This window comes from Pongo pygmaeus, chromosome X, assembly GCF_028885625.2.
Source record: "Pongo pygmaeus isolate AG05252 chromosome X, NHGRI_mPonPyg2-v2.0_pri, whole genome shotgun sequence".
Lineage (NCBI taxonomy): Eukaryota > Metazoa > Chordata > Mammalia > Primates > Hominidae > Pongo > Pongo pygmaeus.
In genome coordinates this window covers 122991411-123014312 of record NC_072396.2, presented here as the reverse complement: position 1 = coordinate 123014312, position 22902 = coordinate 122991411, and the positions used below count along the sequence as shown (strand labels likewise).

Here is a 22902-nt window from a genome sequence, read left to right as displayed (position 1 = left end):
GGGACAATAAACATTTTAAGTTAACTCTCCTGTTAAGCTCATACAATAATTCACAAGTTCCCACAGACAAAAATCCATAAGAAAGTCCTCAGGGATCCTGAAATGAAAACATACAGGGGACATTTCCATAAAAATAATTCACATTTGAGTAGTTGATATACATATTTTTAACCATTTGAACTGCAAGATATAATAGAAAAATGCATATCTTAATAGAGTATTATAAAGTAAATACACTTTTAGATATTTACTTCTAGGTCAAGAAATAGAACTTTGCTAGCTACCTTAGAAGCCTGGCACATGTCCCATCCCAATCCTAAAATTAACCACTACGCTGACTTTTATGGAAATCTCTTCCTCTCTTCCTTGATTTCATTATTATTTTATCGCTCAGGTTGCAACCTTAAACGTAATAGTTTAGTTTTGCCTTTTAAAAATATTTTAAGTGTTTTTCATTTAGTTGCTGATATACTTGTAATAAAAATTACACCAGAATATAATAGCAATTAACTTAAAGAAGTAAATGCTTAAAAATGCTCATTTTTGACAATAGTGCTTTATAGACACATGAAAACATATACAACTTTTCCCAAGGATGTGACTAAATAAATTGCTTTGTCTCAAACTTAGCATGTCATTTTGATATGGCTATATGTTTTGGTTCAGTTTTGAAGTAATGCCTCCAACATCAGCATAATTTTAACACTTTCTGTCAAAGTTAGATGTCAGTTACAAGTCACTATTCTGAAGTTCAACCTTGTTTTTCAACCTATTAGATAGGTCTGAGTTCTTAATTACAAACTGCAAAATCCACTCTGACTAGTTTAAGCAGAAAGGAAATTTATTAAACAATATTAGACCACCCACAGGATCTCTGGAGACCCATAAAGCGAGGCCCTGAAGAGGCCAGAAACAAGGTGCAGCCACACTGTGGGTGCCTCGCTGGCAAAAACTCCACTGCCACTACCCTAAAGAAGACATCAACTCTCCACGATCCTTGCTTTCCACATGGAATTTCCAAGCTTCTTGTATCTCTCTTCAAACAGCCCCCAGAAACCCCTGCCAGAGAGAATGCTGAGCTGGATAGATTCCAGCTGTTTGATGTGGTCCCTCTGTTGCTTGTTGGTTTCTGCTATCCAGAATGCTGATATGTCCTGTGTTGGATCCTGGACAACACAGAAAAGTTTTCCATCTATTTTGAGTTTCTTTCCTACTCAACTCTTCAGTAGAACATAAACCTTTTAAGGGCAGAGGCCAGTTCATCACTTTTAAGTAATCAAATATATTTATTAATAACCTATTATATTCATTAACAAATATTTATTGGAAGCCTACTCTAAATTTGGAATAGTGCTAGGCGCTGAAGATATCATTATGAATGAGAGACAAAGGTCTTCTCTCGTGAGTTTATAGTCTAATCAGTGTAGAGTGACAACAAATACATAAACAAATAAACAATTATGATTTCAGGTGAGCAGAGGAGCAGGGCTACCTTAGATAGGGTGATCAGAAAAAGTCTCCATGAGGGGCTGATAGTGAAGGTGACACTTAAAGGAAAAGGATCCAGGCATTTAAAGCGTTAGAGGAAGAACAGTCCTGGAAAAAGGAATGTCATGTGAGAAGGAAACATACTCATTCACTGGGTCTCAGGCTAGAGCACAATAAGTGAGCAAGAGAGTAAAATGTTTCGGTTTTATTCCAAGCATATTAACAAACAATTGGAGGTTGTGAGTAGCCAGAAGCGACATAGTCTGATGTACATTTTGAAGGATCACTCTTGGTGGTGAGTGGAGAACAGGCTATAGAGGAAACAAATTGAAACATTTAAGAGGCAAGTGGTCCAGATGAAAGATGATGATGGTTTACACTAGGGTGGCTGAGAGGATGAGAGATCACATTTGGGATATACTTCAAAGTTAGAGTCAAAAGAAATTCCTGATTGGTTGTGGGAGGTGAGGGGGAGAGGAGAATCAAAAGGAAAACAGAAAGATTTGGGGGCTTGAGCAACAGAATGAATGATGTTGACAGTTACTGAGATGGAGAAGAGTGGGGTAAGGGGGGATATACAGTTCATATTTGTACATGTTGAGGTGCTGATGTCTATGGGAATGAACATGAGAAGAGATAGTGAAATATATGAGTCTTGGGCTTAGAGAAGAGGACCTGTCTGTGCTAAGCACTCTGAGGGGATGTATGAAATGTGTAAGACACAGCGTTGAAGAAAGGGTTAACACAGAAGCTCTAATTGATCAGTCCTTGCACGTCTTCAGGGGAGCCTAGAATTATGATTGCCCCTAGGCCTACCTCTGGGAATACAGCCCTCAGATGTTCTTTATGTCACCAATTGATGATGTCTTGATGTCATTTTATACATCCAGAGCAATGAGGTATGCTGTATCTACTTGTCAGGACTTCTCTGGATTGTTTTTGCAAGATTCATGATGTACCTGGTTTTGATGTTGGGATCCTGAGTGTCATTTCGCAAAAGCCTCAGAGACTCTGAGACTTGGGTGGGCTTTCCTAGACAGAGACATTTCACAGGTGTCCCTGTAGTTTGCTGTTAATTTGTTAGATGCTCCTGTGCAGCCACGGATAAGAAAGGACTTGAAAACCTGTGCCTACTCAATGTATATTTTTCCTGCAGCTTTTGTTCTGTATCCTTTGGTGTAATAAACCTTAGCTGTAAGTAAAACCTGCTATTGAGTCTTATGAGTCTTTCTAGTAATCACCCAACTTGGGGTGATTGCGGGACCCCTCAAAACACAATTTGCCTTCCAAGAGCTTACAGTTTAGCTGCAGAGGAAAAAGAAACATACATGAAACAACAGTGACCCAAGCAGGACAATATATTACTGTCAGCCCAAGGCCAGGCACTAAGTTTTTATTCATCTTTGTATCCTTAAAGGAGGGCTGAGTCATTGGATGGTCCTCAATAAAGGTCTGCTGAACTTAAATAGAAGAGGTGGAGTTTGCTGGATGGGTAGGACTTTGAATAAGCTAGGAGGAAAACGAGGGCATGCCAATTGGAGAAAACTTGATATAGGCCCAAAAGCAAGAACAGGCAGGGTTTGTTTGTAGAAAGTTGTCCTTAGTCTCCCTGCTCCACAATGCCTGGCTCATTTGCCAAACAGTGGGCATTTCATAAAGTCTGCCACTTGTCTGGTATCCTTGTCCAAGTGTGCTACCACACCCTTTTCAGTCTCTCCCCTGCTTTTTCTGGGCAGTGCTAATGATGGGAGGTGATGGGATAGCATATTCCTTCTGCTCCCACCCCAGTCACTTGCAGGAGAGAACTGAGGCTGAGATGTCTAGTTCCAAATCTAACTGCATCATGGATGGTTGGCTTGGCTGCTCTCCCTGTGATTCAGTGATTAAAATTCCAGATGGGACTACAATAACTTTATTAATCTTGAATTCCATACATCGGTTTCAAAATAAAAACTCCTAGAACCTAGGCACCTCTATACAATCTTTCCATATTCCCAGGGCAGCTTTAAAATGAAATAGATGAATAACTGCTTCACCAAAAGAGAGGTTCTGGTGAAAGGAGACATGGATACAGAGAAAAAGAGAAGACACTCTAGGAAATGAACCAAAACATCTCTGTCTGTATGAACAGGAAAGAAAATGGAAGATTTAATGCTTAGATCTCAGAGATTGACTAGTATAACCATCGTCCCCTTGCCCCTCCAGCAGATGAGGAAGAGATTTGTCCAAGATCACACAGCAATCCACAGCTGACCCAGGACCAGAATATGATTAGAATCAGGACCAGGCTTCCTGATTCTAAGTCCAGTGCTCCACCACATTTTAGTGTCCTATTTTGTGGTTCTATAGCCATAACAATCATCCTCAAAGAAGGATGCACTAAATTTCCCAATTAGCAACTACCCCTCGGTGAAGCATGTTAAGGACCAGAACAGGGAAGGGTGGCAAAAGGCCAAGCCAAGACATCACAATTACAAGGGCTAAGTGAGACATGTTTCTGACTGCTTTATGGACTCTGCAGCCTTGCTGCTTCTTTGCTTTGAGCCAAGTCAATCATACTCTCTGTCATGGAGTGGGGGTGGGGGGAGGGTCAGTGAGAGGAGTGAATAAAACAGACCTTCCTGCTGGCAAAGATGTGTGGCCAAACTACGAATCTGCAAGCAAAAGAAGGGAGGTAATTGTAGAAGCATATGACAGCACCAGAAAGCTCTGGCACAACCAGCATCACCTCCCACCCAGTGCCTGCCAGTTCACAGCAGCTGGTCAGAAAGCTTATGGCCTTGGGAGCAGGACAGATCACAAGGTAGAATCTGTACACCAGCCTCTGTGCCCTGCCCAGGCTTGACTCAGAAGCAGTGACAAATGCACTGGGCTAGTTAGTTCATCGGTACACTGAACGTGAATCCAGGTGACAACCAGGCAGTGACTTTCCTGAAGATTGAAGTCACTTCCTGTTTGGGACCTCCAGTCCTGAGATGCAGTCTCACACAGCTCAGGCTTCCATGGAGGATCAAAAGCAACTCCTGGGCCAATGAAAGAAATGTGAGGAAAAGCTACGGGCGGTTGAGAGAGCCTTGTATGAAGGCTGAAATGTGACACTTCTTTTTGTTCGTTTTTTGGACTCAGAGTTTTGCTGTGTCACCCAGGCTGGAGTGCAGTGGCGCAATCTCGGCTCACTGCAACCTCTCTGCCTCTCAGGGTCAAGCGATTCTCGTGCCTCAGCCTCCTGAGTAGCTGGGACTACAGGCGAGTGCCACCACACCCAGCTAATTTTTTGTATTTTAGTAAAGACGGAGTTTCACCATGTTGCCCAGGCTGGTCTCGAACTCCTGAGCACAGGCAATCTGCCCACCTCGGCCTTCCAAAGTGCTAGGATTACAGGCGTGAGCCACCGCACCTGGCTAACAGTTCTATATGAGTACCAAATCAGGGAATGAATGAATTCAGCATTCCAATCACATTCTCATGCGATGCCTGAATCACACTCACAAAAACAGGGCTTCAAATCCTTACTATAAAAAAGCATTATATTGTCACTATAGGAAATACTCATAATTCTGGTTTAGGTGAGTTATGGCAGACTTAGAAATAATTGGATTTCTATAGATAAGGAAACCTTATCCCTTAAATGCCAAAAATTTTAAACAGTATTTTCATGACATGTGAAATATACATGTTTATATAACATGTTTGCCAGATTTCCCAGCCCACTTGAACCTTTTTCCAGCTTACTCAGGGTATTCACAATCACATCCTTCATTACGTTATGCTATTTTGTTTTCCTGTCTCCTCCCAGGGTTTCAGGACTTCAGCAGGCACTTCCTCCATCAGTTTGTGTGAGCTTCTTCCCTCCCTCCCCCACTGCAATATATCTGCCTGTTGCTTCTAATCTGTGCAGCTAGGTAACCAGATTACAGGACTCTTTAGAGCTACGTTATAAACAAGGCACTAGAAAATGTCTGGAAAATAACAGACCTTTAATGCTGTAAAGCTACCTCTGTGTGTTTGAGGGAGTTTGCGACTGTTTCTTCCATCCAGATTTGGAGCAGATTTTCAGAGAGCAGAGGATGCCAGAGGCCCGACCTGGGGATAAACACTGTGCTATGGAATATAAGCCTGGGATCAGGCCATGCCTCAAGCTCCCCTGTCCTCCACTCAACTCCCTAGAGCTCAGAAGGCTTTGAATGACAGAAAATTGGGAAGAACAATTAGGAATAAAGATGAAGCCACGCCAGATTCTTCTTTCAGAAAATGAAATAAGTGCTGACAAAGCAGGGGTAACACTAGCCTGGGGAATTTGCTCTAACCTCCACAGAGGAGAATCTCTGCATTGTGCCTAGGAGAACTGTAAGTGTTGAGGAAATTGAAAATGTGATTTTTGTTGGGCGCGGTGGCTCACGCCTGTACTCCCAGCACTTTGGGAGGCCGAGGCTGGTGGATCACCTGAGGTCACGAGTTCGAGACCAGCCTGGCCAACATGACAGAACCCTGTCTCTACTAAAAATACAAAAATTAGCTAGACGTGGTGGCGGGCACCTGTAATCCCAGCTACTCAGGAGGCTGAGCTCATGATTGTAGCAATACTTGAGATCTCTGTGGTCTTCCTTACAAACCTTGGGGGAAAAACAACACAGGCAACTTACAATGTCACAGCAATAACCATCATGTGTTCCATATTTTTACTACTTAGAAACCACTTTCATAGTCACTAACTCATTTGGTAAGCTATAGAGAAGGCCATTCTCCCTCCCATCCTAAGCTGTCACTTGCTACTCTAGGAAGGAACACTTGAAACTTCTCTATTTCTATTGTCTATAACATTCTTGGCAGCTAAATGCTCACTGCATCCCCATACTCTGTATGCAAGGATTACCACAGCGTTCTTCTGGGAGCGCTGGGCCAGATGCCAAAGGCCCAGCCAGACACAGGATATCAAAGGAGGATTGTTTAGACGCTGGGGTCCCTGCCTTTTAGGGATGCCTAAGTACAGAGTTCTGCCTCTGCCAGATTATTCACCCCCATACAATGCACAGCAGTCTCCCTCAGCCTGTCCCAGTGTCATTTTTAATCAAGGAAGGAGGTAATAATGCAGAATTCACAGGTCATCATTTCATTACTTTGGTCTGGACATCAAAGAACCAGCAGGATAATGATGATGGAAAAGTTATTTATCATCTCGGAATCTTGATTTGTCCATTCTTAAAATAGGAAGGGTAAAAGTCGCCCCTACCTAGTCTCCAGATATCTGGAGATGATAAATGAAGTACTACAGTGGAATAGTTTAATTTTTAAGGTGAATTACTTTGAACTCCTTGGAAGGATCACATAAGTCTAAGGGATTCTAACTGGCTCAGAGTTATATATATTCAGTCTCTTAAAAGTTGTGCTAGAAATTGTACAAAATAACTGAAATTAAATATACAAAAAAAGGAATAAAACTTAGGATTTGATGTTGGGAAAGGGAAGGAAACTTAGCAAAGAAAGTGGCAACCAACAGCAGAGATCAAAATAGGAAGAAGACAGGAAAATGTGAAATTCAAGAATTAAAATTTTGTTACCGGGAAAGAAAGGGGAAATACAGGCATACCTTGAAGGTATTGTGGGTTGGGTTCCAGACCACTGTAATAAAGTGAATATCGTAATAAAGTGAGTCACACAATTTTTTTGGTTTCCCAGTGCATATAAAAGTCATGTTTACACTATACTGTAGTGTACTAATTGTGCAATAGCATTGTACCTATAAAAACAATAAACATGCCTTAATTTAAGATACTTTATTGCTAAAAAATACTAATGATCATCTGAGCCTTCAGCAAGTCATAATCTTTTTGCTGGTGGGAGGTCTTGACTTGAGGTTGATGGCTCCCGCCTGATCAAGGTGGTGGTTGCTGAAGGTTAGGGTGGCTGGGGCAATTTCTTAAAATAAGACAACAGTGAGGTTTGCCACATCAATTGACTCTTCCTTCCCAAAAGATAGACAGATTTATTTATTTATTTATTTATTTATTTATTTATTTTTCTTTCTTTCTTCTTTCCTTCTTTCTTTCTTTTTTTTCTTTTTTTCTTTTTTTTTTTAGACAGGGTTTCACAGGCTGGAGTACAGTGGCAAGATCTCAGCATTCTGCAACTTCTGCCTCCGGGGTTTATGCAATTCTCATGCCTCAGCCTCCTGAATAGCTGGGATTACAGGCGCCCGCCACCACGCCCAGCCAGTTTTTGTATTTTGGTAGAGATGGGGTTTCGCTGTGTTGCCCAGGCTGGTCTGGAACTCCTGAGCTCAGGCAATCTGCCCGTCTCAGCCTCCCAAAGTGCTAGGATTACAGGCGTGAGCCACCACGACTGGCCCAAAAGATTATTTATTTATTTATTTCTCTATTTTTAGACACAGTCTTGCTCTGTCGCTAGGTTAGAGTGCAATGGCACAATCTTGGCTCACTGTAGTCTCCATCTCCCGGGTTCAAGTGATTCTCCTGCCTCAGCTGGGACTACAGGCATGCGCCACCATGCCCAGCTAATTTTTTTGTATTTTTAATAGAGATGGGGTTTCACCATGTTAGCCAGGATGGTCTCAATCTCTTGACCTCGTGATCTGCCCACCTCAGCCTCCCAAAATGTTGGGATTACAGGCGTGAGCCACTGCACCCGGCCCAAAAGATTTCTTTATAGCATGCAATGTTATTTGATAGCATTTTACCCACAGTGAAACTTCTTTCAAAATTGGAGTCAGTCCTCTCAAACCCTGCCACTGCTTTATCAACTAAGTTTATGTTATATTCTAAATCCTTTGTTGTCATTTCAACAATGTTCACAGCATCTTCACCAGGAGTAAATTCCATCTCAAAAATCCACCTTCTTTGCTCATCCATAAGAAGCAATACCTCATCTGTTCAAGTTTTATCATGAGATTGCAGCAATTCAATCATATCTTCAGGCTTCACTTCTAATTCTAGTTCTCTTGCTATTTCCACCTCATCTGCAGTGACTTCCTTCACTGAAGTCTTGAACCCCTCAAAGTCGTCCATGAAGGTTGGAATCAACTTTGTATTAGTCCATTCTTGCATTGCTATAAAGAAATGCCTGAGACTGGATAATATATAAAGAAAAGAGTTTATTTGGCTCACAGTACTGCAGGCTGTACAGGAAGCATGATCAGCCTCCAGGGAGGTCTCAGGAAGCTTCCAATCATGGCAGAAGGCGAAGGAAGAGCAAGTAATTTCACATGGCCAGAGTAGGAGAAAGAGAGTGGGCAGGAGGTGATACACACTTTTAAGCAACCAGATCTCACAAGTATGTGATGACGGCAACTAAGGGGGATGGTGTTAAGCCATGAGAAACCACCCCCGTTATCCAACTACCTTCCTCCAGGCCCCAGCTCCAACACTGGGAATTACAATTTGACATGAGATTTGGGTGGGGACACAGATCTGAACCATATCAAACTTCTTCCCAACTCCTGTTAATGTTGGGGTTTTTTTGTCTTTTGTTTGTTTGTTTTGTTTTGTTTTGTTTTTTTGAGATGGAGTCTCACTCCATTGCCCAGGCTGGAGTGCAGTGGCACAATCTCGGCTCACTGCAACCTCCACCTTCTGGGTTCAAGAGATTCTCCTGCCTCAGCCTCCCAAGTAACTGGGATTACAAGCGCCCACTACCACACCCGGCTAATTTTTTATATTTTTAGTAGAGACAGGATTTCAGCATGTTGGTCAGGCTGGTCTTGAACTCCTGACCTCAAGTAATCCACCTGCCTTGGCCTCCCAAAGTGCTGGGATTACAGTCCATGTTGGTATTTTGACCTCCTCCTATTAACCATGAGTGTTCTTAACGGCATTTAGAATGGTGAATCCTTTCCAGAAGGTTTTCAATTTCCTTTGCCCAGATCTATCAAAGGAATAGCTCTATGGCAGCCTTACAAAATGTATTTTTTTAAAAAATAGGACTTGAAAGTCTAAATTACTCCTTAATCCATCTGCTACAGAATGGATGTTGTGTTAGCAGACATGAAAACAACATTAATCTCCTTGTACATAGCCATCAGAGCTCTTGGGTGACTAAGTGCATTGTTAATGAACAGTAATATTTTGAAAAGAACCTTTTTTTCTGAGCAGTAGGTCTCAACAGTGGGCTTAACATGTTCAGAAAACCATGCTGTAAACAGATGTGCTGTCATCCAGGCTTTGTTGTTCCATTTATAGAACACAAGCAGAATTTGGCATAATTCTTAAGGACCCTAGAATTTTCAGAATGATAAATGAATATTGGCTTCAATTTAAAGTCACCAGCTGCATTAGCTCCTAACAAGAGAGTCAGCCTGTCCTTTGAAGCTTTGAAGCCAAGCACTGACTTCTCCTCTCCAGCTATTAAAATTCTAGATGCTGGCTGGGCACGGTGGCTCACGCCTGTAATCCCGGCACTTTGGGAGGCCGAGGCAGGCAGATCACTTGAGGTCAGGAGTTCAAGACCAGCCTGACCAACATGGCGAAATCCCGTCTCTACTAAAAAATGCAAAAATTAGCTCGGTGTGGTGGCGGGTGCCTGTAATCCCAGCTACTTGGGAGGCTGACGCAGGAAGAATTGCTTGAACCCAGGAGGCGGAGGTTGCAGTGAGCCGAGACCACCCCACTGTACTCCAGCCTGGGCAACAGAGTGAGACTCTGTCTCAAAAAAAAAAATCCTAGATGCCATCTTCTTCTAATATAAGGCTGTTTTGTCTACATGGAAAATCTGTTGTTTAGTGCAGCTACTCTTATCAATGATCTTAGTTAATCTTCTGGATAACTTGCTGCAGCTTCTCCATCAGCACTTGCTGCTCTTTGCACTTTTGTGTTGTGGAGACAGCTTCTTTCCTTAAACCTCATGAACCAACCTCTGCTAGCTTCACATTTTTCTTCTGCAGCTTCCTCATCTCTCTCAGCCTTCATAGAATTGAAGAGAGTTAGGGTCTAGTTCTGGATTAGGCAGGCTTTGGTTTAAGGGAATATCGTGGCTTAAGAAAACATTTGATCTTCTATCCAGATCACTAAAACTTTCTCCATATCGGCAATAAGGCTGTTTGCTTTCTTATCATTCACATGCTCATTGGAATGGCACTTTAATTTCCTTCAAGAACTTTTCCTTTGCATTCACAACTTGGCTAACTGGCACAAAAGGCCTCGCTGGGCTTTTGACGTGCCTTCCTCACTTAGCTTAGCCTAGTCATTTCTAGCTTTTTTTTTTTTTTTTTTTTTTTTTTTGAGACGGAGTCTCGCTCTGTCACCCAGGCTGGAATGCAGTGGCGCAATCTCAGCTCACTGCAAGCTCCGCCTCCTGGGTTCACGCCATTCTCCTGCCTCAGCCTCCCATGTAGCTGGGACTACAGGCATCCGCCACTATGCCCGGCTAATTCTTTGTATTTTTTAGTAGAGACAGGGTTTAATCGTGTTAGCCAGGATGGTCTCGATCTTCTGACCTTGTGATCCACCTGCCTTGGCCTCCCAAAGTGCTGGGATTACAGGCGTGAGCCACCACACCTGGCCATTTCTAGCTTTTGATTTAAGGTGAAAGATACGTGTCTTTTCCTTTCACTTAAACACTTGGAAATCATTGTAGGGTTATTAATTGGCTTAATATCAATATTGTTGTATTTCAGGGAATAGGGAGGCCCAAGGAGAGGGAGAGAGTTTGGAGAAGGGCCAGTCAGTGGAACAGTCTGAACACATAAAACATTTACCAATTAAGTTCACTGTCTTATCTGGGCACAGTTGTGGCACCCCAAAACAATTACAATGGTAACATCAAAGATCACTGATCACAGCTCCACATAACAGATGTAATCATAATGAAAAAGTTTGAAACATTGAGAGAATTACCAAAATGTGAGACAGAGACAAAGTTAGCACATGCTGTTGAGAAAATGGTGCCAACAGACTTGCTTAACGCAGGGTTGTCACAAACCTTCCATTTGTGAAAAACACAGTATCTGCAAAGTACAATAAAGCCAGGCACAATAAAACGAGACATGCCTGTATAAACAGCAACTGTCAAGTGATGTTTTCCAACTAGAATTAAAAGATTACATAAGGAATTTTTTTAAAGGAATTCAATCTGGAAGAACTGAGCAACAATTAAGAATGCATTATAAAGGATATGATACTTACATATGTGAAATAAATTTAAATGGCCAATTCCAACCAGAGTGAATGCTGCAGCTGGGTGTTAAAAATCTTTTAACCATACTGAGTTTGGCAGTGATTCTATACAAGGAAATGATTTATATTCAGGGACTGACTATTTGGGTATCTCATCCAGTTTCAAGATATCAAGACCCACATGGAATACAGCAATGAAGCCAAAGGAAGGAAAGAGAGAGCTAATCATCATGGCCCTATTTCAGATGCAGCCCTTCTTTACCCATCTTACATTTCTGCCCCTTTCATGCTTCTAAGCCAAGTCAGACAGTTATGCACAAAGTAGATAACTTACTTATGTCTGGCTTAAGGGCCTACCCTTCAGAAAGGTACACATGCTGGAGGTAAGGAAGCTGAGCTGCAATTCTGGCAGATTTGTACTGCTTGGGTTGATCTACACTGACTCCAGCCACTCCTTTTCTATGGAAGATACTAAAAGCAGTAAGATGATAGTATTTCTTCAGTTTGCTCACCCCTGAGATTCAAAGGGAAAAGAATGACAGCAGGAAATTGTTGCAAGAGCTGGGCATCCAAAGTCACCAAATACCATAGGATTGTGTGTGAATGTGTGTGTGCATGTGTGTGTGCATGTTCATACACATACACATACACTAGTATACACTAGTGGTATGGTTCAGTTAAACACTATGAGTCAGGTCAGGAGCAGCCAACCACTTTTTATCTCTCAGGTTCCTTCTGGAAATTTGGTCTTTACTTCTAGTGAGAAATCTGGAAAAGGCTCCACTGGTTATCCTCCTCCTGGGAGAAAGACCACATTAACTTTCCTTCTCTCAGGACACTGGGGAATTCTGTTCACTTAGCCTTGTTAGAAGGTTAATCATTAATTAATTTATAGTGACACAACCATGAGACATTAGGGTCCCTACATAATTAGGCACAGCCTGCCTCAGCCTTGTAAGGTCAACCTCATAAAGAAGAAATATCTCACTTTCTATTCAAGCACTCTTGTTTGATCTGGGGGCACTTCTTATGTTCTTATGAGTGTGACGCTTGGGACAGAAGTAAAAGGGACAATGTGTGTTTCATGGTGAGTAATGAGAGAGGGAAAGGAAAAGGACTGTAACTGACAAACAAGTGAGTACTGCCTGTGCTGTCTCCTCGCCTTAGGTAAAACAAGCACTGTCTGTTAGACTGAAGAGGTGGTCTGATATTCACAATTCAGTCTCTTACCAAATTCGAAAATCATCAGCAGCTATACATTCCTGGTGAGTGGGGTGGGAAGTGAGTGGTCAGTTGGTACTGAGGGGGTATAGCAGAAACTGTTAATAGACATGAAATCTACTAGGTATGCCTCTACATATCCCAGTCTTCCTTGTGGTTAAATTGGGGCTAGGTGATTAGTTCCTGCCAATGAAATGTATGCAGAAGTTCTGTGTTACCTCTAGGATGAGGCGATTAAGGCACATGAGCTTCCAGTTCTCTTTTTCTTTGCTACGGTGTCCTTGGAAGTCATCTGTTCCACATGGTATAGCTACAAGACAGAAGAGGGCCAACCAGTCTATATCAAACATTATGTGAGCAACAAATCAACCTCTGCTATTTGTCACTGTATCGGTCTAGCCTATCGTGATTAATATAGGCACCAAAGCAATGTTTCATTTAGGGTGCCAGAGACTTTAGTGCAAGAAATTAAGCTACTCACACCCACAATGTATAGTTCCTTTTAGAGACACAAACTCTATCAGGATGATCAGATTTCATGTTTCCCAAGACTCTCTTCAACAAAACTTTGTCTTTGAAGGAGAATGGTTTGCCATGAATTAGTAACTTCAAGTGTACAGGCCATCTCTCCTAAGGACACACATCTTCCAAATATCAAAAAGCATCCAAAATTTATTGAATAGCTCATGAAATCTCTTCCTAGGTACCTATCATCTCCTTCTGCTACTTCCCATTTTACTGATGGCACTGGACACAAATGCTAGCTTATAGCCTTTATACACAGAACTCCCTCATATATTAGGTTCCCATTAAAAAACAAAAAAGGAGACACAACTAAGTTTCTGTTTATCAAAGCCATCTGATAGTGGCAAGCACCTGTAGTCCCAGCTACTTGGGAGGCTGAAGCAGGAGGATTGTTTGAAATTCAAGTCCAGCTTTGGCGACATAGCAAGATTCCATCTCAAAAAAAAAAAAAAAAAAACTCAATTTTTTGTAGGCCCTGGCTCAGTGTACTTTTAAAGTTTAGAATAGGAGGGAGAGGAACATCCTTCATTCACTGTCTCCAAAATGTCTAATATTTGCCTCTATCTCTCAGTGAGCCAGCAGGTCCAGCATAAGATAGGAAGCACAACACTTCATTTATTTTTTTACTTTTATTTTTTGAGACAGAGTCTCACTCTGTCACCCAGACTGGAGTGCAGTGGCACGATCTCCACTCGCTGCAACCTCCGTCCCCCGGGCTCAAGAGATTCTCCTGCCTTAGCCTCCCCAGTAGCTGGGATTACAGGCGTGCACAACCACGCCCGGCTAATTTTTTTTGTATTTTTGGTGGAGACAGGGTTTTGCCATGTTGTCCAGGCTGGTCTCGAACTCCTGACCTCAAGTGATCCACCTGCCTCAGCCTCCCAAAGCTCTGGGATTACAGGCGTGAGCCACTGCGCCTGGCCAGGAAGCACAACACTTTAAACCTTGAAAACAAAAGGTCTGGGACAACTTCCACTTGGCACTCTTCACCAATGAGGGAAGACCTCTCTTAGCTGTTTTTCACTACAACCAGTTGAAGGCTCTACCTTTCAGAGCATCTACTTACTGAGCTGACAGGGACCCCATATACAACTGTTTATTGCAAAAGACCAAATTATGTCTTTAAAAATGTTTCTTTAAAAAGCAGGTCACATCACCAATGAAAGTTTGAGAAATTACATACACAGAGAAATATTTTTCTTGGGTTACTGACTTGATAGAAATTTTGATATATTCTCCCCCTAAAGGAACCAGTGAAAAGGCCTGTCTGGTGGTAAGCGGCTGTACAAAAGCCATGGCTTTGGTTCTGTGTACAAGCTTGCCTCTTGCTCCGCAGCTGGAATCTGGTTCTGTTGGGAGAAGACAGTCAGAGAAGTCCTTACATCTCTGACCCCAAAAACCTCTTCTGAGCATTGCCCAACACTCCTGTTATATAACATGCAAAACAAATAATCAACCTTAAAAGTCAGGCAGCCAAAGCTCTACTCGAATAATAAGCCCTTTTACAAACTGCTTGTCATCTGCCAAAATCAGCTCCAAAGGAACACCAGGAACTCAAAATTCTATTGTTCTCATTAACTACTTGGGGGAACTAGACAAGCTTCGATGGCTTTATTGGTTTTCTGAGAGACAAAAGACATTAAGATTTTCATCTATCTGCATCCAGTCTTTGATCTCAAAAATTTAATTGTAGCTCCAGTCCCACCATCTCTGAGAAGCCTCTATTAAAAGGGTGAGCTAGAAAGGGGCACTGGCGTTTTCTTAGAACATATGCTATTCTCTACTTCTTTCCTGCCTGATGGTTAGGTTGGGAAAAGAAGAATCTAAATGCCAACTTTTTCAGAAAATTTATTGAGATGGAGGGAGAGGGCAAGACAGAAGCATCTGAAATTTAGTCTTCTGCCTGTGAGGGCCCTCTGGCTGAAGTTCAAAAGGAAAGAGGAGCTTTGCCCAAGGAAAACTATTCAAAACTATGTTTGGTGCACTTGGGAAAGTCTGGTGGTGCATTGTTGGCCCAGAACAGGTAGGTTCCCTGGGATTCAAAAGGCAGGGTGAGGCCTTTTTTTTTTTTTTTTTTTTTTTTTGAGATGGAGTCTCACTGTCACCCAGGCTGGAGTGCAGTGGCATGATCTCAGCTCACTGCAACCTCCGCCTCCCAGGTTCAAGCAATTCTCTGCCTCAGCCTCCTGAGTAGCTGGGATTACAAGCGCCCACCACCACTCCTGGCTAATTTTTTTTTTTTTTGTATTTTTAGTAGAGATGGGGTTTCACCATCTTGGCCAGGCTGGTCTTGAACTCCTGACCTCATGATCCACCCACCTCAGCCTCCCAAAGTGCTGGGAATACAGGCGTGAGCCACCACACCCAGCCAGGGTGAGGCTTTTTTTTTTTAGGCATTGGACAAGATTTATCGACATGACAATTCCATATTTTCTGAGAAGGATTAAAATTTTTCTTAGGCCCCCAATCTAGAAGGCAATATCAATACTGGTCTTGGTTATATGCATTTATCATAAAATTCATTCAAATAGCAGATTGAGGGTTCCATAAAACAATTAGCCCTGTTTCTGTTTCCAAGCAAACAGGACAGACAGAAGCCATTCAAACATTCTTTTTCAAACCAGATGTGAACAAAGAATTCTCAAGTCTAGATGCAATGTTGAATCCAGTAACAGTGTTCCTAAAACCAGCCAGATCTCTCAAAAGGCAAGGTGAGATGGAGGAGCCGCACGGCAGTGCAGTTACCATGCTGCCAAGTGAGGACAGAGATCATCACCGTCTGGAGGCCTCTTGTTAAGTGGCCTTATTAAGAAAATCTTCCAGGTAAATGCTTTCAGTGAAACAAAAACAAACAAACAAAAAAGAAAATCTGATGGGAGAAATCTGTTACAAAACTCATCTCTGATGAACCACAAAAGGGATTTCAATGTGTACTTGACATTAATATCCCAGGACTGTCAACCCACAGATGCAAAGCTCAGGATTTCCCTCCTCTATAAAGTCTTACTACCCTGCCTTTTCCTGTTACTCTTCCCTCCTGTTAAATTGATCCCATCTTCTGCTAGGCTCCATACATACTGATTTGATCACACTTGTTTCCTTCACTAGCTTACAGGATTTCTGAGAGCAGGGACCTAGCCTTATTCATCTCTGTATCCCCACTGTTAGCACAATTCCTGGAACATCGTAGGTGTTCATTAAGTCGTTTAATTGCTGATAAGATTAATAATACTTATAGTTAACTTTTGAGTGTTCAGAAACTCTATGTTTAACGTCCTATATTTCTCCTCATTTTCCAGCTGAGAGAGCTGAGGCACTGAGATGTTAAATATCATGCCTAATCTCATCCAGCCAATAACTGGCAAAGCAACAATACAAACTGGGTGATCAGGCTCCAGAACCTTCATTCTTAACTACTACACAGAGTGGTACACAGGAATGAATGAGTGATCTCATAAAAGGGCTATATACCTATGAAACTATTAAACAAGAACTGAAGTTGGTTTGATTTAGAAACCTGGTTTATTCACACAAAAATTGATTAAGTAGATACCCAGTACTCTCTGCCAAGCCCAGTGCTAAGCATCAGTGGTACAAAGATAAAAACATGGTTTCTGGTTCTGTTTATATTGAACAATGAGAACACTTGGACACAGGAAGGGGAACATTCCTGTTGTGGGGTGGGGGGAGTGGGGAGGGATAGCTTTAGGAGATATACCTAATGTAAATGACGAGTTAATGGGTGCAGCACACCAACATAGCACATGTATACATATGTAGCAAACCTGCATGTTGTGCACATGTACCCTAGAACTTAAAGTATAATAATAAAAATATATATATATATAAAAAAAGATAAAAATATGGTCTTATTTGGCCAGGCGTGGTGGCTCATGCCTGTAATCCCAGCACTTTGGGAGGCCAAGGCGGGTGGATCACAAGGTCAGGAGATCGAGACCATCCTGGCTAACACAGTGAAATCCCGTCTCTACTAAAAATACAAAAAAAAAAATTAGCCAGGCAGCTGCTCGGGAGGCTGAGGCAGAAGAATGGCGTGAACCCAGGAGACGGAGCTTGCAGTGAGCCGAGATCGTGCCACTGCACTCCAGCCTGGGCGAGCAGCAAGACTCCATCTCAAAAAAAAAAAAAAATATGGTCTTATTCCTCAACAAGAAGAGAAACAAATAACGAAAGGTCACTAAGCACTTACTATGTGCTGGGCACTGTTCTAAGTACTTCACATTGTTAATCTCTTTAATCTTTACCAAATCCCTATTATGAGATCCCAGTCATATTGTTATTATTAAACTGAGATGAGACAGATAAGAAACTGAGGCTTAGGGAGATTAAGCAACTTGCAAGAGCCACCATTTGAATACAAGCAGCCTAGCTCCAGAACCCATGCTCTCATCATTACACTCTACTGCCTCATCAGTTTACAACCACACAACCATAACACAATGTGATATGTGCTAACAGAAAGAAAGAGAAAAAATACTATAGATGCAGAGAGGAAATGATGACTTTTGCCAGAGAGGGAGCTCAAAGAAGGCTCTGTAGAGCAGGTAACATATGAGCTGGGCCTTGAAGGTATGAGAATAGGAAAGAAATTCAGGCCAGGCACAGTGGCTCACACCTGTAATCCCAGCACTTTGGGAGGCTGAGGCAGGCAGGTCGCTTGAGGTCAGCAGTTCGAGACCAGCCTGGCCAACATGGTGAAATCCCATCTCTACTAAAAGTACAAAACTTAGCCAAGCGTGGTAGCGGGTGCCTGTAGTCCCAGCTACTCGGGAAGCTGAGGCAGGAGAACTGCTCGAATTCGGGAGGTGGAGGTTGCAGCGAGCCAAGATCACACCACTGCACTCCAGCCTGGGTGACAGAGCGAGACTGTGTCTCAAATAACATAAAAATACTTAAAAAAATTTCAAACCAAAATGCTACATGGAGACCAGGAAAACTTGTATGTGTTTTCAAAGCCATCACTACTAAAGTACAAAGCTAAGAAACAAGCCCAGCACTATACTGTCTTCTACTGCTGAGGCCACTTCTCACCAAGGAACAGGGAAATGACCAGTGAATCTTTGTCAAGTTTCCCACTTAGTTGAAACACTCCCTGGGGTTTTAGTCAGCTTCACAGCACCTGTAAGAACTTCTTTTCCTCTCCCTTCCATACGATAGATAATGTTTCTGGAAGGAGACCCTCAGACTCTCTTTAGTGTAACTTGAGGCCAGATCTTTCAAGGTTGGCAAAGGAGGCTGGAATCACCATGTGGGTGAGAGGGATAGCTAGACCTCACAGCCCCAATTTTTTCCATACATGAAGATACTCTCTGCTCTGCTAACTGCAGAAGTTCTGAATTCAGTTTTATTAAAGGGCATCCATGGGTTCCCTTATAGTTCATTCCACTCAAACCTATTGGCAACATCCCCTCCCGTGATAGCTTACCTTCCCCGAGGATTACTGGGTACTACCCCCAAGAAATGCAGGTGAATAAGTACAAGTGAACTCAACTGTCGCTAAGTACTCCTGGAGCAAACTTGCAATTATTTCTTCCACTCAAAACACCCTCTCTTGACCCCACATACCATTTGAGTTACTGCCTCATTTCTCTGCTCACCTTTAAAACAAAAATCTTCAAAAGATTTGTCTATACTCCCTGTCTACAATTTTTCTCTTCTCTTTCCCTTTTGAACCATTCTAATCAAGCTTTTGTCCACTGAAACAGCTTTTATCAAGGCTACTAGTGACCTCTAAGTTGTTAAATTCTACCAAAACTTCCCAGACCTCATCTTACTTGGCCAACCATAAGTATTTTTCACAGTTGATCATTCTCTCTTTTTTGAAGCACCTTCTTCACTTGGCTTCCAGGATACCATTCTCTTCTGGTTTGCCTTCTACCTTCTGGCCAGTCTTTCTTAGCCTCCATTATTTGTTCCTCTTTACGTTCCTAAACTCTAAATGTTGAGATGTCTCAGGGCTTGGTCCTTGGTCTCCTTCTCTTTAACTCTTCTCACTCCTTGGTGATTTTGTCCATATCATACCTTAAATACTATGTAGATGCCCATGACTCAAAAACGTTTATCTTTGGCCCAGGCCACTCTTCTGAATGCCAGGCTCATACATCCCACAGCTTATTCAACATCCCCACTTAGATGTCTAACTGGCAGCTCAAATTAAACATATCCAAAATTGAGCTTCCAATACACTCCCAACCCTGTTCGTCTGATAGTCTTCACCATTGCAGTTAGTGGCAACTCTATCTTTCCGACCATTCAGGCCAAAAGCCTTGGCATCATCTTGGACAGAGATGCTGTGTTACAGAACTCCAGGGGGCACCAGTCACATTTTTGTCAATGCTATTAGTGTTATGCCATATGGTGACCCTGCTTTCCTTGATTCCTGTTACATCCTACATCTGATCTGTTAGCAAATCCAGTTGGCTCTACCTTCAAAATGTATCCAAAATCCAACAACTTCTCCCCGAGTCCACTATTCCTCCCCTGACCCAAGCTTGCCCCCTTAAAATTTACTTTCCACAGGCTGGGCACGTAATGCCAGCACTTTGGGAGGCCGAGGCCGGCAGATCACGAGGTCAGGAGATGGAGACCATCCTGGCTAACACGGTGAAACCCCGTCTCTACTAAAAATACAAAAAATTAGCCGGGCGTAGTGGCGGGCGCCTGTAGTCCCAGCTACTAGGGAGGCTGAGGCAGGAGAATGTCGTGAACTCGGGAGGTGGAGCTTGCAGTGAGCCGAGATCGCACCACTGCACTCCAGCCTGGGCGACAGAGCGAAACTCCGTCTCAAAAAAAAAAAAAATAATAATAATAATAATAATTACTTTCCACAAAACAACCACAGCAATCCTTATAAAATATAAGTCAGATCACATCACTCCCCTACTCAAAATTCCCCAATGCTTCCCATCACATTCAAAATTCTTACAATAGCCTACAAGATGCTGCATTGCTTTTTTCTTTTATATTTATCCCTATCTACTAGACTGTATATTTTCTTTATTCATCTCACTTATTGTCCGCTGCCCATATGTGAATATAAGCTCCATAAAGTCAGGGACTTAGTCTGTTTTATTCACAGATGAAGCCCCAGCATCTACAGCAATACCTGACACAAAGTACGCACTCAATATGTATTTGTAAATGGAATGAATGAAGTAGATTGGGTAGGGGGAAATCTTGACACATGGGCCAGAATTATACCAAATCGCAATATGACAAGTGAAATGGCATTTGAGGAGCCAGCTAGTGCTGAGACCTAGTCAAGCCCCAGGAGATGTTTTTAGTCCCTACTTCCTACCATTGTTTTGACATTTTGTCTGAGGAAGTCTCCCTTCTTTTGTCTCCTAAAGAGAAGGAAATTGACTATATAGCAAAGTAAGGAGCTCCCCCTAGTGGAAGTAACTCCATCAAAGCAATGGAATAGAAAATCATAGCCTGGTGCTTGAAATTACAAGGATCACTAGGGACAAAGGAAGTGACTCCAGCATTTCACAAGAAAAATCCTCAGTGGAAACATTGGAGAACTAAAGATTAGATCTGAAGTACATGGGGGAGCTTACCAATTTATTTTATTGTTGAACCTCTTTTGCATCTGATGATGGAGAAAAAATAATTTATTTAAAGTTGAACAAAAGGCCGGGCGCAGTGGCTCACACCTGTAATCCCAGCATCTTGGGAGGCCAAGGCGGGCAGGTCACTTGAGGTCAGGAGTTCGAGACCAGCCTGGCCAACATGAAGAAACTGTTAAAAAAAAAAATTAGCCAGGCGTGGTGACATGCACCCATAATCCCAGCTACTCGGGAGGCTGAGGCACGAGAATTGCTTGAACCCAGGGAGTGGAGGTTGCAGTGAGCTGAGATCGTGCATTGCACTCCAGCCTGGGCAACAGAGCAAAAATCTGTCTCAAAAAAAAAAAGTTGAACAACATATGTACCTACCCTCAAGGAATTTAAAATCTGGTAGAGAATGTAACACACAAATACAAATAAGCACAAAGCAATGATTATGGATGTAAATCAGTGAATGTGAGCCAAACAAGAGAAATAAACTAAAAGATATGACTCACCCAGGAAAAAGAGGGATTACTTTAGGCTGAGGAAATCCAGGAAAACATCTTGGAGGGAGTGGTTCTTGAGTGGCATCTTGAAAGACAAATAAAATTTAAATAAGCGAGTACTACATGTAAAGACCTAAATCTAGAGAAGGGCACATCATGTGAAATTCCAAGCAGACCAGCGGGGCTTTGCAAAGGTCACAATTTGGGTGATAACAGAGAACCTGAAACCCTCCTTGAAAAGAGCAAAGAGGGATTCGTGAGAGAAAGGTCCTTGGCAAAGGTGAACATAGGCAGGGACCAAAGAAAGTCCCTTTCTTCATTTTCTCTTGGATGAAAGGAACACTACTTAAATGTATAGGGAAAAAAAAGAAAATAATATAAGTGGTTATTCTCTTCCACAGGCATGCATACTGAGGCAGTTTTCTGGTGAATCTAGAAGAGGGGTCCACAAACTTTTTATTTAAAGGGCCATATAGGCTGGGCATGGTGGCTCACACCTGTAATCCTAGCACTTTGGGAGGCTGAGGCAGGTGGATCGCTTGAGCCCAGGAGTTTGAGACCAGCCTGGGAAACACAGTAAGACCCCATCTCTACAAAATATTTAAAAATTAGCTGAGCATGGTGGGGCGCACCTGTAGTCCCAGCTACTTGGGAGGATGAGGTGGGTAGATTGCTTGAGCCCAGGAGTTCAAGGCTGCGGTGAGCTGTGATCACTCCACTGCACTACAGCCTGGGTGACAGAGCGAGACCTTGTCGAATGAATGAATGAATGAATGAATGAATGAATGAATGAATAAATAAATAAATAAATAAATAAATGGACAGATAGTAAATATTTGTGGCTTTGTAGGTCATGTACAGTATCTGTTGCCAACTACTCAACTCTGCCATCACATGGTAAAAGCAGTGATAGACAATACATAAACAAATAAACAATAAAACTTTATTTACAAAAACAGATGGCAGACCAGATTTGGTCCACATGCTGAAGTTTGCTGACTCCTGGCCTACAATAAGAGAAGCAGTTACACGATTCAAATGCTTAATCACATCGGGCTTTGGTAGCCTGATGCATTCATGGATGCAACAGAGATATACCTACCTCCAGTATCAGATTGGGCAAGTTCTTGGGCTGAGTTCCTTCTTTTCAGATGTATACTGCCAATATTTGCCTCTCTAGTACTTCTTTTTAATTGCTGGTCACCCTAAAAAAAAAAACCCATCTCATTTGAAAGCCTCCATTATCAGAAAGCTATAGCTATTGGTAGGACTATTGATACGGCTCACAAGGTAGCATTTATCTTGATACATTTTCTGCTTTTTCATGGTCTGGACTTCACTTTGGCTTTGCAAGATAAGAAATCCAATCTAGACCAGGTGCAGTGACTCATGCCTGTAATTCCAACACTTTGGGAGGCCAAGGCGGGCGGATCACCTGAGGTCAGGAGTTCAAGACCAGCCTGGCCA

General features: G+C 42.3%; 1 long non-coding RNA gene across 1 annotated transcript in view; it reads right to left on the bottom strand.

The window, feature by feature from the left end:
- Window positions 1-22902, bottom strand: part of LOC134739006 (uncharacterized) — an 87368-nt gene that overhangs the window by 58626 nt on the left and 5840 nt on the right. The window contains exons 4-6 of the long non-coding RNA XR_010125363.1: window positions 22538-22640; window positions 21445-21520; window positions 13052-13143 (exon numbers count right to left, since the gene is read on the bottom strand). This is a non-coding gene — a long non-coding RNA (uncharacterized LOC134739006). The remainder of the gene's footprint in view (window positions 1-13051; window positions 13144-21444; window positions 21521-22537; window positions 22641-22902) is intronic.